This window comes from Apus apus, chromosome 3 (genome assembly GCF_020740795.1).
Source record: "Apus apus isolate bApuApu2 chromosome 3, bApuApu2.pri.cur, whole genome shotgun sequence".
Taxonomy (NCBI): Eukaryota; Metazoa; Chordata; class Aves; order Apodiformes; family Apodidae; genus Apus; species Apus apus.
The window spans coordinates 35,675,696-35,691,490 of record NC_067284.1 but is presented as its reverse complement, the minus strand read 5'-3'; the positions used below and the strand labels follow the sequence as shown (position 1 = coordinate 35,691,490).

The 15,795-nt window shown below is 39.9% G+C and overlaps 1 protein-coding gene across 15 annotated transcripts in view; it reads right to left on the bottom strand.

Annotated features, from left to right (window-relative positions):
• EPB41L2 (erythrocyte membrane protein band 4.1 like 2) overlaps positions 1-15,500 on the bottom strand; it is a 112,310-nt gene extending 96,810 nt beyond the window's left edge. For 14 of the 15 annotated variants that reach the window (XM_051615541.1, XM_051615548.1, XM_051615536.1 and 11 more), the window contains exons 1-2: positions 15,438-15,493; positions 11,481-11,562 (exon numbers count right to left, since the gene is read on the bottom strand). The gene's annotated coding sequence lies outside the window, so the exon portion shown is untranslated. Of the gene's footprint in view, positions 1-11,480; positions 11,563-15,437 lie in introns of all 15 variants that reach the window. The other variant, XM_051615537.1, reaches the window with a different exon arrangement.
• Between the last annotated feature and the right edge of the window lie 295 nt (positions 15,501-15,795).

The following is a 15,795-nucleotide window of genomic DNA, read 5'->3' as shown; positions in this document are numbered from 1 at the left end:
CTTAAAAAGGCAACAGAAAGACAAAATATATGGGTCAGGGAATCAAATGACAGCATTACAGTCCTGAGGCACTCATAGTTTGCTCCATTAATGCAGCATGGCATTATTCTAGTAATTAATTTAGTATAATGTCATATGAGTGATACTGGGAAAAATACTAAACAAACCAAAGCTAGGATTTCAAGAGACCTAACCAAAGAGAAACTAAGGGCAGCTAACAATAAGTTTAAAATATCTTGTTGAAAAACCAATGTGAAGGAGGTATTAATAACTATGTTAAAACACTGTCAAAAATAATCTTAACACATATAAGAAAACTCTTCCTTTCCTAGTAAGGCTTCAAAAGAAGAATCAGTTGTCACTTAGATCTAACAGAGAAGAGTTGTCCGATGTCCGAGTACTGAAAGATGCTCAGCAAATCACTTAAGTGTTACTAAGACAACAATTGTGACTATTTTCCCCTAACTTGCAACATCCTACTGCTATCTTTTCCTATTTGCATAAAAGGAGGAAATAAGACCTTTTACTCATAACAGGCTGTCAGAGATTTCAGTTGCTAAATAAAATATTTTCAGCTGAGTGAACTTAAAAGCTCACACAGGATATAGCAAAGCAGTTAACATGGTTTTTGGAACAAAAGTCAACACCACTTAGAGTTTGTACATCAGCAGAAATTGCTTGAGAGCAAAAGGTAGCCCTACAAAAACTCAGTTTTACCAGGAGTATTGAACATTCTTGAAGCAAAAAGTAGGCAAGAAGTTTCAGAAGGCAAAAAAACTGCTGAAGTAAATCAGAATTCCTAAATGAAACTTGAAACAACACCTTCTGTCTCCCAGATTACCATAACTACCCTAACAACTGTGCCTCACACAAAGAATTTTAGCCCCATCTGACATCTCCTCAAGCATATCTGTGTAAAGAAACAATGATAAAAATGAAACAGAAGAAATCTCTTGTCTTCACTTTAGAAGCTAAGTCATGTATCTTTTTAACATTAGTTTATAAATCACAAACTAGACATACTTTTCCTGTATATACGTATAAACATACACATACATACCTAGAAGTCAAACCCATTATCTGTACTTATCCTCTCTTACTAATCCTCTCCTACCCTATTAACTACCATCTGAAATACCTGATACAAGCCTAAAAGCTGGTCTTTAGAACCAAGTAAGAAGTGAGTGTTCTTAAGAAGAGTGCCAAGGAAAATTACTGGCAAAATGTACACAGACTATACATAACAGAGGACTCCAAGACCAACTTGTAGTACTCCCTCCCATACCTAACAGGTGCCTATGGATTCACTATGATAGGCTGTTTTCTGGCATCACATCCCTGCTGCACATTATGGTTTGCAGGTTCATCCAGTTTTAGGCTCCCCATTACAAGAGAGTTGAGGTCAAACTGGAGCAAGTCCAGCAAAGATGGTTAAAGATGGCTTGCAGCATCTGCTATATGAGGAAGGGCTGATAAAGATGGGATTGTTTAAGCACTGGGAAGACAAAGCCTGTAGTCAGGGGATTGTATCACAGTGTATAAATACCTGATTGGGTCAGTATAGAACACAGAGTCACGCTTGACACAGTGTTACCTAGTGAAAGGGTATGAGGCAATGGGGACAAAATAAAATACAGGAAAATCTACTGAAACCTAAAGGGGAAAAAAATACTTTTTTTGTTTGTTTACTCTGAGGGTCATCAAACAATGCAACCAGTTGCCCAAAGAAGTTGTGGAGTCCCCACCATCAGAAGTATTCAAATGTGACTGGATAAAGCTCTGTGACCTTGAATTGAGCAGGAGATAGGGTTGGACTGGAAGATCTCCACAGATCCCTTCCAAACATAATGGTTCTGTAACTCCTGGCACAAATAAAATCACTAATCATGTTCTCCAAGAGAAGCAGGAAAAAAAAATAAATACAAAAATGCTTTTATGTTCTGCTATGAAAGATGTCAAGCACTTCAGAAATAAAACTAAAATGCCTACCTAAAACCAGCTAATAATCTAATCAAACCAAGACCAAGAGATACCAACCATAATCAGATATGTTCGGAATAGGATGACAAAGTCTACTTTGAAGTCCAACAAGAACTCTGTTTGAAACATTACAGTTGTTGGCCTGGTTCCTTACAGAAGTAAGACCCATACAACCAAACTGCCTGGAAATCTGTTATTTTCTCTAATGACATTTAAATTCAGTGGTCTATTTTAACCAAATTTAGCAGTGGTCCAGAGGTCTCAATAACACTTAATTACAGGACTCACAAAACCAGTGAGGCATGAAAGGCATCCTAATTAGTGAAGAATCTAATATAAAACTCTAAGTAACTTATTCTACATGGTTTACTAACTTTACAGTCAGCACTTACCTGCCAGACAAAATACTTATCTAGTGATATCTGGATGGCTCTGCATCAAGTATTTTTAGGGGATAGTGGAAAAAAACAAAGGAGAGAGGTACTGACAGCACAGAAACATTTAATAGCAATAGGAAAAAAGCTGGTGTTTCATTATAAAGAAGAGCAATACAAAGTAATACAAAACCCAACTTCATAAAGTTCTTCCACTAGAACTTAGCTTTAAATATTTTAAGTCCTGATGCCTTCATGTAAACTTGAAATTAATTCTAAGGACGACAACAAGAAGATCAACAACATCTTTGTCACTAGCCAAGAGAGAACAGTTTTTCAGTATTCCCATATTCATACTTCAAACTATTACTGCATACTGTCTAGTGGAGTATCAGAGCATCAAGGGAGGAAAAAGACAACAAAACATGAGTGGAGCAATATTTCAAATACATAAAATACCAACTATAACCTAAAAGTTCTACTGCTCGTGCCCTGCTTTTACACACTACTACATTCATTAGAAAGCTTTTTAAAGAAATTTGCAGATGCAAATCCAGCAACATAAGCCAATTTCAGCCAATATGAGATAGCTAGGATCTCTAAATTCTTTGGAAAATAGAAAACAAAAATATAAATCAAGTTACAATATTCTTGACACTATGAGGAAGAGGAAATGAAGAGTCTTTGGAAGTTTTATTACAAGAACTCAGCAGATCTTATTTTCAACTCTCATAATGGCATCTCAGCCTTTTACAAAAGGTCGGGAGATACCTCATATGTAATAAGATTCTAGTCTTCTAATGCTTATGTAAACTATAGAATAGATACAATCGTCATAAGACCAAAAGAAAATATTTCAAAACATTCAGAAATATCTTAATGCATCTATCCTTGCATTTTGGGGAAAAGAATAGCTATTTTCACTACAAAAAATACCTCCTGAAAATTTATTTTCTGCCTGCCTATCAACTGCTGTATTTCAACAGCCACTCTTGTGCAAACTGCTGGTAGTGATTTTAGAAAGTTATTACAGCTAACCACTTTGATGCAAGAACTTTTTAACTGAGAAGCCACATAGTTTAAAAAGATGACATTACTGTAGACAAGGACAGTCTATCATAAAGAGAAGTTCAGCTCCCGTATTTCGTATAAATCCTTGAAATTTAACTCAACAACAACAATCAGTGAAGATGTTTTAAAAATATTTAGCTTTATAGACTGAGTTAAAATTTTAAGTCAAAATTTGCTGCATAAGAGGAAATAAAACCACCCACAGGAAACAAAGCAGTATCTTACCAATCATACATTGCTATGCTGACTCAAGTGTCTTGTGAGCACAAAACCAAAACTATGCAGAGTCATTGCATCAGACTGTAAGTCTCTGTACTTCCCACTTTTTCTATCTTATGCTATTAAAGAACTAGTCAGACCTTCAAATATCACCATTTAAGCTACAATACTAGACAAACAGCCACAAAGGCCACTGGCTGCAATAAAAAGACTAGCAGTTTTTAGCCATGAGGTGGAAAAAGACGACCTTATCCTAACAGAGTACAAACGGCTACAGAGCAAAAAACATAGGTGACTTGGGAATAAAAACAAACAAACAAACAAACCACCAAACCCAAGCACAAAACAGAAAAAAACCATGCAACTTTAGATACCTCTTTTTTTCTTACTTCTCACTCCAAAAGTTATGCCCTCTTTAGCACAGCCATCAGAAATGGAAATCAAGTGGAAGTCAAAGCCCAGAAGCTTGTACCTATGCTCTCTATATAAACCATTGACTTTTCTCTTGATATGACTTCTCCCTACGCAGCAGCAAGCTAAGAATTTAATGAAGAATTTGATCTTTCTGCTGGGTCCTAAAACTTCTCTACTAAAATTTGTAAGTGTGCCTTGAAGAATACCAAAACAACAAAGTGTACGAATTATTCAAAAAAGTAACTACAACCAAATCTGTGGATCAAACTGGAAAACTGATTATAGTACAGATGGTCTCTTGGCTGAAAAGTACCCAATTATTTGCTGACAAAAGTCTTGCAGAATATTGTAGCCCCCGGGGTATCAGCATCAAAGACAGTTTTGTCCTGTGAATGGCTGCATAGGCTTGAAAAGCGTAGCCTATGGCAGCGCTTTTCAAGCATAGACACACTTCAGGCAATGGAAAGGTTTTTCATGCAAAGGAAGATACACCTCAAAAGATAACAAGACATCTCCCTTAGCCTAGTAGGGTGAAAGGAGAATCAAATATTATCAAAACAAAAGGCTAGAAGCACTGCATAAGAAGATATTCAGCTTAGTTTGATTTTGAAAAAAAAAAAAAAAGTCTTCAGGTGGTGATCATGTTGGTGCAAGATCTTCATTAGATTCTTCTCACTTGCAGCAATAGTCACGTTGCTCATTTTTAAACAAAGAATTCTGAGGTAGCTGCCTCAATTTCAGCTAAAGACCTGAGTGCAATAATCTTCATATTAAAGCAACAAGAAGCCTTTCATAACTAAGTACTGTTGCATTTAAAAATTCCAGCTGTGGCTCAGGTAACATTTTACTGCTCACAGCAGAGACAGTTTTGCATACCTTTGCAAGGTATCACACTAGGACCACTCAACTCACTACAGATGTTTCTTTAGAAGTGACCAGAACAGCAAAAGCAGTCCTCAGTTCTTCAGTAGCACAGGACTCTAAACAAACAGTAGTGTTTACCTTAGAGTCTATTCAAGTGGAGAACAAAAAGACAAAAGAACTAAAATGAAGTGGGGAGGAGAAGGTTAAAAAGGGCTTGGAGCTGAAAGGATGAAGGGGACTGAGAAGGGGAGCCATGCATTTAGAGGAAAAACTAATGGAAAAGAGGGAAAATAAATCATACGCAAAACAGTACAGCAATTACTGTAAATGAAAGGCCAACTTCAGTTGCTTAACATAACCTCCAAACTTAAAAGATACAGATATGCCTTTAAATTAGAAGGCTGAGTAAGTATATTCTTCTTATAAGATAAAGTATATTTTAAACAAGAGCAATAGTTCAAAAATACTGTCCTTGAATGACCCATGAACACCAAGATGCCCACTGATAGAACTATATTAATAAGCTCAAATTTAGTACTGAAGAAAAATAATACAATCCAGTTACTGGTCAGATTTGCGGTTCAAGTGTTTGCACATACAAGATGCATATAATCAGCAGTACAAAAGTCACACTCCACTTTAAGCTCACCAAACCAGCCAAAGATATAATGAATCATAGGCAGAAATGTCTCGAGTGTCTCCATCTCCAATTCATTCCTACACAATGGTACATTTTCCCTCCATGCCATCATAGTTCACATTCCATTTCAGACTAATAATGCTCCACAAAAAATGTTTAAAGAAAGCAAGTTTCAGTAATTTTACTTTATGCTACTGAAAAGTAGCAGCAATTGTGATTTTAAGCTTGCAAAAATCCACTGGCAAAAGGTTTTGTTTTCTGTAAAAAAACCAAAACTGCTAATACCCTAAAAATATCAAACAACCAATCAAAAACAGTACAGGTGGAATTCCCATTATGGAAGAATCTTGCTGTTCTAATAAGAATATTTAACATTCCTTAATCTTTGAGAGATGTCAAAATTGCTGTTTTATGATTTTGTTTCCCTTTCATTCTATAGAGGAAATATACATCTCAAAACTTTCCAGCTTTGTTTCTGTATAGAGATAAAACTAACATTGTTCTGTCATGTGAGAAAGTTACTCAAGCCTCTACAATACCAAGAAACTTCAATAAGAAACCTCCACACAGTTATTCAAGTATCAGTCACATTCTTGATCTAACAGAGAATAATACAATACCCTGAGCACAGCTGGGGAAAAAAGACTTGATTGTACAAAATCAGACATTTTTGCATTTGTGTGGGAAGGAAAAAAAAAAAACGCACCAGTACTGGTTAGGTGGTGATCTGCTAGAGAGCAGCTCATGGAGAAGGACCTTGGAGTCCTGGTAGACAACAAATTATCCATGAGACAACAATGTGCCCTTGTGGCCAAGAAGACAACTGGTATCCTGGGATACATTAGGAGTGTGTCCAGCAGATCAAGGGAGGTTCTCCTCCCCCTCTACCCAGCACTATTGAGACCACATCTGCAGTATTGTATCCAATTCCGGGCTCCCCAGTTCAGGAGGAACAGGGACCTACTTGAGAGTCCAACAGAGGGATACAAGGATGATTATGGGACTGGAACACCTGCCTTACGTGGAAAGGCTAAGACACCTAGAGCTTTTCAGTACAGAGAGAAGACTGAGGGAGGATCTAACTAATGTCTGTAAAAACATGAGGGCTGGGCATCAAGAAAACAGGGACAACCTCTTTTCACTTGTGCCCTGTGATAGGACGACATGCAATGGACTCAAACTTGAGCACAAAGCTCCACCTCAACACAAGGAAGAACTTCATTACTGTGAGGGTTACAGAGCACTGGAACAGGCTCCTCAGGGAGGCTGTGGAGTCTCCTTCTCTGGAGACTTTCAAGACCTGTTCTGGATGCCTTTCTGAGTGATCTGCCCTAACTTTGGTCCTGCTCTGGCAGGAGGGTTGGACTCAATCTTCAGAGGTCCCTTCCAACCCCTAACATTCTGTGATTCTGTAATCCAAGTCATATTTGCTATGAAACACCTTCTTCCTCAAATCAGGACGAGATGCTTTCAAGAATGAAAGGGTCATCTGACTGCAGATGAAGGTAGGGGAAGAACAAGCAAGACTTGACAAGCTGCAGAAACCAAAAGCAACACATAAATACTACCTAATACAGTGAAAATCAAAAGGGTGGATAAAGCAGGATATTATTCTAAAAGATCTAAGTGCTTTCTGAACTAAGTACCAACTCAACTAATTACATATTAAAAATCATCTAACATTAGTAAAAAACTGCAACTTTTTCCATTAACAAGTTACCTCAAAGAGGGAAAAGTACAGAATTTTGAGTGGCATTCAATAACAAACAGTAGGTACACGAAAAAGAAAACCCTAAACTTTATAAAATTTCCTGTATCTTCTACAGAAGGCTTTATGAACACCATTTTCATGTCAATCAGCCTACCTTTAAATTCTTAAACAAAATTACTAGTTACCCATCTCTCCTAATTAATGACCCATGAAGCAGGCACCATTTACAATATTTACAATACCTTAAACAACTTATTTTTGTTAGGTTCCTCTTCACTCTGAAGTCCAGGAAGTCTGCTTGCCCTACACCTAAATGACTTTTTTCCTTTCAGAATTTTTCTGAATCACCAACAACTTCCTGACACTTACTTCAAAATTTAAAAACATTCCTCAAGAGGAGTACCTCCTAGAAACCTTCAGCCAGGAGATACTGCTCTTGAATTTTTTTAAACATCTCGCATTTAATACCTGGTTTCTAGTTAAGACTGCAAATATTCTGTTAGGATTATTGAGCTTCTAGTGATCCAGGGATAAAGTAAAATGTAGAGATAAGTATCTTTTACCAAATTTACTAAAACAAGTGTGCATGGGCATGTATAGGGGAGGAGTGGTAAGAAAAGTTTATGAACTCAGCCCCTCCAGGCCTCCAAAAAGAAGGAATACTCAGTTAAAAGTATTTGACTCCATAATTTATTAAAACTTGAGTATTTTAATATATCTCACTGGCACTGTCCCCATGTCAGAATATTGTCATCACTACTGTAGGAAGTTTTCATTTTGTGTTTGGATGAGGTTTTTAAACATAACTCTCTGACAAGGTAAGTAATCTTACAGAGAATTTTTATGGAGAAGACATCTTTTCTGCACACATTTTCTCACCTACAACACAGAATTGAAGAATTCCCAGATTCACTTAGATATAGCTTAATTTCTGCTACAGCACAAGAACAATATGCCAGCAAGTTTTTTTTACAATACCTTAAGTATTCAGTCTCTGCTAAGTCATTACTCTGTTCTGCAGTTATCCCACCAACTTAAACAGCATCCTTACTTTCTGAAATGACACTGGGACTAAATACAACTGTGACAAAAAAATATAACGTTTTAATATGCTACAAGTTCCACCTTTCCTACTGAATGGAACTAAGATGTAAAGACTTAGAATATGCACTCCAGTCTTCAGAAATGTGTCTTACCCTTCTGAATGAAAATATTTCAGCATACTCAGAAGAAGTTATTGATAAGCAAATATACTCAAGGGCAGAGGGGGAGGAAACCTGTAACTGTACAGGTCTCATTAGATAGTGCTTTCTATAAAACACAGAGAAGAGAAAGCACACTGTGAAAGTGAGCCCAAATATCAAAACAGCTTAAGTCAATTAAGATGAGATAATTAGAGGTCCAAAACAGGTTTAATACCAAAATCACTTGCAACTGAGACTTGTAAAGGAGTAGTAGCACTGATATGCAGCAGTCTCAGGCTTGATCTGAGCAGCCACCTCTGATCATTACACAGCCTCTTGTCAAAGATTACTACAATACAAAAGTGTTGACTACAGAGGGGACAAAACAGCCTTAAGACCAAACATGGACTTCAGTATGCAGTTTATGCTACAACATTCTTTCAGTTTTGGTTGTAGGTGCCACGCTCCTCCTCCTCTTTTCCTTCAGACAGTGGATTTGCTTCAGATTGATAGTCTAATAGTACAACATCCTACCAGGAGAAGCATTCTAAAAGCCATACAAGAAAAAGGATCCAGTCATACAGGAAAAAATCAACGATTACAGGCTTGCTATTTTGCCACATTTCTTTAATTGCTTGATGATGGAACAAGCGCAGTTCCCGTATTATTTAAGTACAGCATTTAAGTGCAACTTCAAAAGGACGAAGTCAAATGGGATAAACAGTTTCTTTCAACTGAGGAAACAGCAAACAGCTCATTGACAAAAAGCTTCTACAAAGTACAAAACACTGTATTTGGAAACTGAACAAAAACTTTCAGGTCCAAAACTGAAATGTGCAGACTAAAAGGAGTTCACAGGACATGCTCAGTATATTCTAAAATATTTTATTAATTTCTCCCTGCTTTTCTGAGTAACTGGAAGCAATAAAAGTTTCAACAAATGTTGAAACCCAAGTGTGTATTTTTATCATCAGACATTACTTTTGGTTTGAAAGTCAGAAGTAGGATGCATGCTGAGTCAATCAGAATTTAAAGGTCTCCCTATTATCAATTCAGAAGCTTGCAATAAGAATATATATTTTAAATCCCATATACAGGTTAACTGAGTATTTTAAATTAGAAAAAGCTGCTCTAGTTTTCCATTGTGGTAAGAGATCACATCATGCATTTTAAATGTGTTCTGAAGAATGTTATTAAAAATACAAGAACTATATTCTTAAAATGTTGTAGTCAAATTCTTATCCAGGCCACTAAAAAGAATACCACAGCTCTAGTCTATACTTCTCAAGCCACAGTAATAGAATAGCAGTAGTTTACAGTAAAATCTGGTGTTACATTTAGCTGTACAACACTACTAATTACAGAGTCATTTCAACAATAAATATTTGGTTAAGCTCTGCTTTGTCATCAGTGCAAGCAATTTAAGATGAAACTGATCTTTCAAAGATCTTACACTTCCTTTTAAAAGTCTATTTTTATTTTCTGGTAACTGAAAATATTTTCCTACAGAACATTTCTCCAGAGCTACAGCTTTGCAAACAGAAAACCACATAGACAATGTTAGAAGCAAAAGGGAACAGTCAAACCTAGAGCATCAAGGCAATCTACAGTTCCCTTTGACCTCTCCTTAACTAACCCTATTTTACTGTCAATGCCCAAGTCTTCTAACAATGACCTTAAGTGAGCACATAGGCTGCGTACCACTTGGTAACAAGGTAAGTTAACAGGCCATACAACAACCTTCAGAAAGAACCCAGGGAGGAGAAACCAGGACACAGATGAATATGAACACCGTGGTACATAAAATATCAAGTAAAACACTCCCCTAGACACTGACAAAGAAGCCTCCAGCTTTAAAGAGAGGATCCTCCTGTACTGCTTGTCTCTGAAGAGTCACGCTGCTATTAATAAAAACACTACATAGATTATAGGTAGTAGTATCTTACCTGCATTAGAAACAAACAAAAACCAAACCAACAAAGCACTACTACACCCATTTCTGAGAATATTCAGTCAGCTGATCAGTTTTTGCACAAGAGACTTAACAGAAGCCAGGCCCTTAAAGCATCTCATGCTTGAGACCAGTCACAAAACATCATGTCATCAAAGGAAGCTGAGATGTGCAGAGCAACAGGTATGCATCTGAACTTCTCCTTTATGAAACCTCTTAAACATTATCTATAATTGAGTCCTCTACACCTACAGCCCCAGCTGTTCTCTGGAACAAGGGAAAAAAAATCAGAGTACAGGAGTGTAGGAGGCAGGAAAGCGAAGAGAATTATTTAAGAAAAACAGGATTTGAGTTTTGTTTTGGTGGGGTTTGAAGTTTTACACATCAAGACCATTGATTTTTTCCAATTGTTACTTTTTTAAAAATAATATGTTAAATATAAAATGGGGAAACCAAGCCATGAGCTGTAAACTGAAATTCAACAGTGCTGGGCAGGTAGCAGCACTTGCAGAGCTGCTGTAAGGCAGTGTTTGCATAGTGGCACTAAAACATCAGACAGTACTGCAACGGAAACAACCTTTATTTCTCCCAAAATCTGTCAAAATAAACAAGCATGTATTCTTGCTGAGCTGTCCCACTTATGCTACATCCAAGTCTACAATCTCATAGCATACACAGAACATACTTTTCTCATTTCACTAGCCAAACAGAATGGCTATTTTTGGATTACCCAATAGTAATTAATCAGTATTATGTTGATACGGCCTTCACTTAAGACTGTAAATCCTTACAAAGCACTCAAAGACAAGGTGAAGATAATGGAGGAAATAAGGCAACAGTAAAATTACCTTCACAGAAGATTTTATTACAAGGTTTTTAATTAAGTATTTAAGATTTGCTAAAAGTCAAAATAATTACTGTATCATGAATTTCTGTATCATACTACAAAACTTATGACTTAAACCATGTCAATTTATCACAACAGTAGAAACAGGAGAAGTTGAAACAGAGTGCAGCCTATTCCATAAATTCCCACAATTAACTCTATGATATTAAAAAAAACACAAGTTACCTTTAACTCCAACACAAGTCTTGAAGGCTAGTAGAATGCAATCAACTATAACAACTGAGTAACAGCTCAATATCTTCTTTACCTATAAGAGAGTTAAATTTGCAGTCAAATTATATAAAAATAATCCCACTGAGTGAAGTAGAAAACCAGACAAGAAACTGAACTGTCCTTAAAGGAGAAATATTTTTAAAATGTTAACACTTCCTAATAGGAAGGGGAAAATGCACAATCATTTAACTTGCACTTTGATTTTATGCCTTTTAAAAACATAAAAGTTTGGCAGTTTATTCTGTAGTCTAACAGTCCTAAAGTCAAGAGGAGTTTGTTCTTTCAATTTAGGAGGACAGAAATAACCCCTTATGCTGCAGTTTGACTTTTTGTATAACCCAGGCTATAACACAATCACAGGCTACCACATCCCTTTTTGTTCCTCCCATCCCCTTCCTTGTGCCCAGCCACCGTATGGGTAAACAATGAACAGTTTTCACATACCACTTTTTTTGGGTTAATTTTGCCTCCAAGGAGGAAGAAAGCCCACTTGCCCTCTTCTCACTCCCCCTAACTTAAGACCAGTTCCAGAATGAAACCACCATTTGAATCATTAAGTCTTTCTCAGGAAAACATACAAACTTGTTTTAAAAATATCTAATGGCAAAAACACTATACACTGACACCTTCGATAAAATAATTTTTACACTGCTGAAATATATACATGGTAAACTATAGATGCAGAAAACTTGTCCTCTTTCAATAATTACAGTAATTCTGCATGCTACAAGACTATTAAGACGGAAAACCACTTAGATCCTTCAGATCCTGCCACTGGATCCTTTCGTAGCCACTCTCATCTGCTCTCATCCACAATAAAAGCATATCTATCACCATTTTACTTTGTTTCCTCCTTTTTTAATCCTTACATAAATCCATGATTTGTACTGAAACATGGTTCCCAGTTCTTTAACTTCTAAATTCTTTCAGGTTATTACTATCAAGTTTCTAAAGTTTAATACCAAAAAGTGAACACAGAATTAAAAAATGAATCTCATAAACACCAACCACAAAAAAAATATGACAAGACAATGTCTTTCTATGTTCTTTATATCCCTAGTTTGACTTTTTAAACAATGACTTAAAAAGAACTTATGTTCAAACAGTTATTAATCACAACCCACCTCCTTTAAATGTCTGTACTTCACAGAACACACTCCCACTCTCCACCTACAACCCACTTTCCTCATCCTTAAATGTATGACTCAGGACTTGGCCATATGAAAAATGTGTATTTTGCCTATATCCACACTCATTATTCAGATCATATTGAATACAGTTAGTAATGTAATTATTCTTCAAAATGAGAGTCCACAGTTTTGTCACCGAAACCCCATTAACAGACATCAACAGGTAAGACTGGCTTCAGAGAGCTGGTTTTAGTTGCTCCTACTTTTTAAGCTGTATCAAGACAAATACATTTTGAAATGTCTTAGGAATTGACTGCAATTGCAGGAGATTTATCAAATTAAAAGTGGAACAAAAGCTACATTTCCAAAGGAATGAAGGCTGGAGGTCTATTCCATGTGGCCCTTGGTGTTAAGAACTTTGAACTCTCCCTCTTCTCCACTTTCAACAAGTGTGCACACAGAAGATGTACTTCTTTTTTTTAAGTCTTGTCTAGACCATTCTAAATGACATCTTTACAACACAAGCTCATCAGCCATGGGTACAAGCTGTTGAGATAAACTTGGAGACCCATAACCTCGGAAACACAGAAGGGAAGTCTTCTAAGCCCAAAGGGAATCAAACTCAGCAGAACGTTGCAATTTAAGCAAGAGAAAGCAGCTCAACTTCCCACTGTAGAGGTAAACACCAGATAGAAAACAGCATGGCAAGCAGAAATATAAACTTGTTAGAAGGGAGGAGAGTAGCAGCTGAAACAGACAGAATATCCTTTCGTGGCCATTCCTAAGTAACCCAGGATGCCATGAAACTGGTTCTGAATTGGTTCTATAACCGCTTGGCTCTGCAACTTAGGGACAGAATTTATCAGCTGTTTGAAACTTAAAAGTATCACACCACAGGATGCAGCTTTACCTTTTAGATAGCTCCTATTAAAGAAGTGCTTTGTCATTTAAAACTCTTCAGCTCTGGAAATATGCAAGTTTATGAGAATTTGCTGAAGGCTAAGTTTTGCAGAACTACATGATTGCTGAATTTCACTAACACTCTGGAAGCACCCATGTTAGCACACATGAAAATGTGGTAGTAAAGCTAAGCAAAGAGCTATATGTCAATGAAAAAGCTATAAATTACATGGTTTTAATTAAAAATGGGTCTCAAACAGCTTTACAAGGGGAAAAAAAATATCCTAATTTAACTGTTTGCTAGTTGCTACTGGTATCAAAGCACCTTAAGTTTACTTGTTCCCTGGCAGTGATTTATTTCAGAAGCTGTTCCAGGAAATCATAATCATTAAGATGACAAATCCTCAACTCAACTCCATTTATGTCAATCAGCGATCATTCATAACCTCTTTTAAGTCCAGTTTAGCCATACACATGCATGCACAATGCTATTAACATCAAAAGGGATTAACTTCAACTCAGTGGGATCTTCACCTGTGGAAAAATGCTGCACTGAAAGTGCTACCACAGTGTTAATGGCTCTTTTGAGAGTATGCAGACTCCACAGTACTGTAATCAAAGCTTTACAAAGAACAATAATAGGAAAAGAGCTTTGGACTTAAATTTATAAATAACATCTCATTTTTCTTAAAGACCCCAGTGCACCCTGTTGACACTGAGGCCAGGTCATCACATATTGAAAGGTAGACTATTTTTAAAAAATAATACATAAAGAACATACAATAGGATTCTGCACCGATTACTATTCTAATCCCGAAGAGAACGGAAATTAGGAATGCACAGCCTTCCTCAATTTCAGCCCCTACCCAATTACTGATAAATAACTTCAGTACAGGCTCCTATTTAGCTCATTTTTCTGCAGTCGCTCAGTTGGACCTCAGAGAAAGGAACAGCCCAAGATGCAAACAGATGAAGTTATCACAACGAGGAGTTGTGCTCTGGGAGGAAACAAGTTTAGAAATCGCCTCTCCTCGCTCAGTACTCACACGGCAGCGGCACTGACAAAAACCAGGACAGGTTGTATTTCTTTTTTAAATACCCCTCTCTTTTTTTTTTTGCCTCCCAGCCTCAGACCCAAAGCCGGAGACCCACAGGCGCTGCGGAGGGCGGGACGGGAGCACGCCCAGCCCCAGCCCCAGCCCCAGCCCCAGCCCCGCGGTGCCGGCCCCGGCGGGGCAGGGGCGGCCGGAGCGCCGGACGCTGCGGGCACTACCCGCGGCGGCAGCCCCGCCAGGGAGGCTGGAAACCGAGCGCTCAGGAGGGGCTCCCGCACGGCTCGCCTGGCTGGAACCGGAGCCCAAATCCCCGGGAAAAGAGGGAGAGGGAGGGAGGAGACAGCTCCTTCCGAGCCCCCCCGCCTGCCCCAGGAGAAGGGAGAGGCCCGGCGGCGCAGAGGGGCTGCGGCAGGCAGGCAGGGGATGTCCCCCCGCCGCGGCCGGGGCTCCGGACACGCTTCCTCGGGGCCGCTGCCGCCCCCTGCCGTCCCCGCTCCTCCCACCGCCGGCCCCGGCTCTGACAGCCCCTGACCGACCGACCGACCTCCCGCCCGCCCAACAGCCGCTCGGCTCGGGAGGCAGCAGCTCTGCCCGCAGGACGAGCGCCCGGCCCCGCCCGCGGCCTCCGCATCCCGCGACGGACGGAACGGAGCGGGGGAAAACGTCGACGGACGCAGAGCAAGGCGGCCCCTCGGCGCACGGCCGCCCCCCCGCCGCGCTGCAGCGGCCCGGCGCCCTCCTGCCCGCCGCCCAGCCCCTCCGCGCCGCCGGCGGGAGGCCGCGCTCCGGGCCGCGCTCCCCAGAGCCCCGCTCCCCGGCGGTACCTGCCGCCCCAACGGCCGCTCCCGCTCCCCGGCGAAACCCAAGTTCCCAACCGCCGCCGCCAGCCCAGCCCGCGAGCAACCCCCGCCGGCCCCGCCCCGCGCCCCGCCCGCCGGCCAATCCGCGCCCCGCCCGCCCCGCGCCCCGCCCTCGGCCCCGCCCCCGGCCGCGCCCCCCGGCGCCGGCCCTCCCCTGCCCCGTGCCGCGCCCCTCGCTATTGGCCGGGTCGGCCGTCAATCACCAGAGAGGGAGCTTGGCTCCGCCCCCTGCCCGGGCCGCCCCCCGCGGCAGCTCCGCCTCAGGGCGGGCAGGCGGCGGGGCCCGAATGGCCGGGTGGGCTCGGGCCCCGCGGGGACGGCG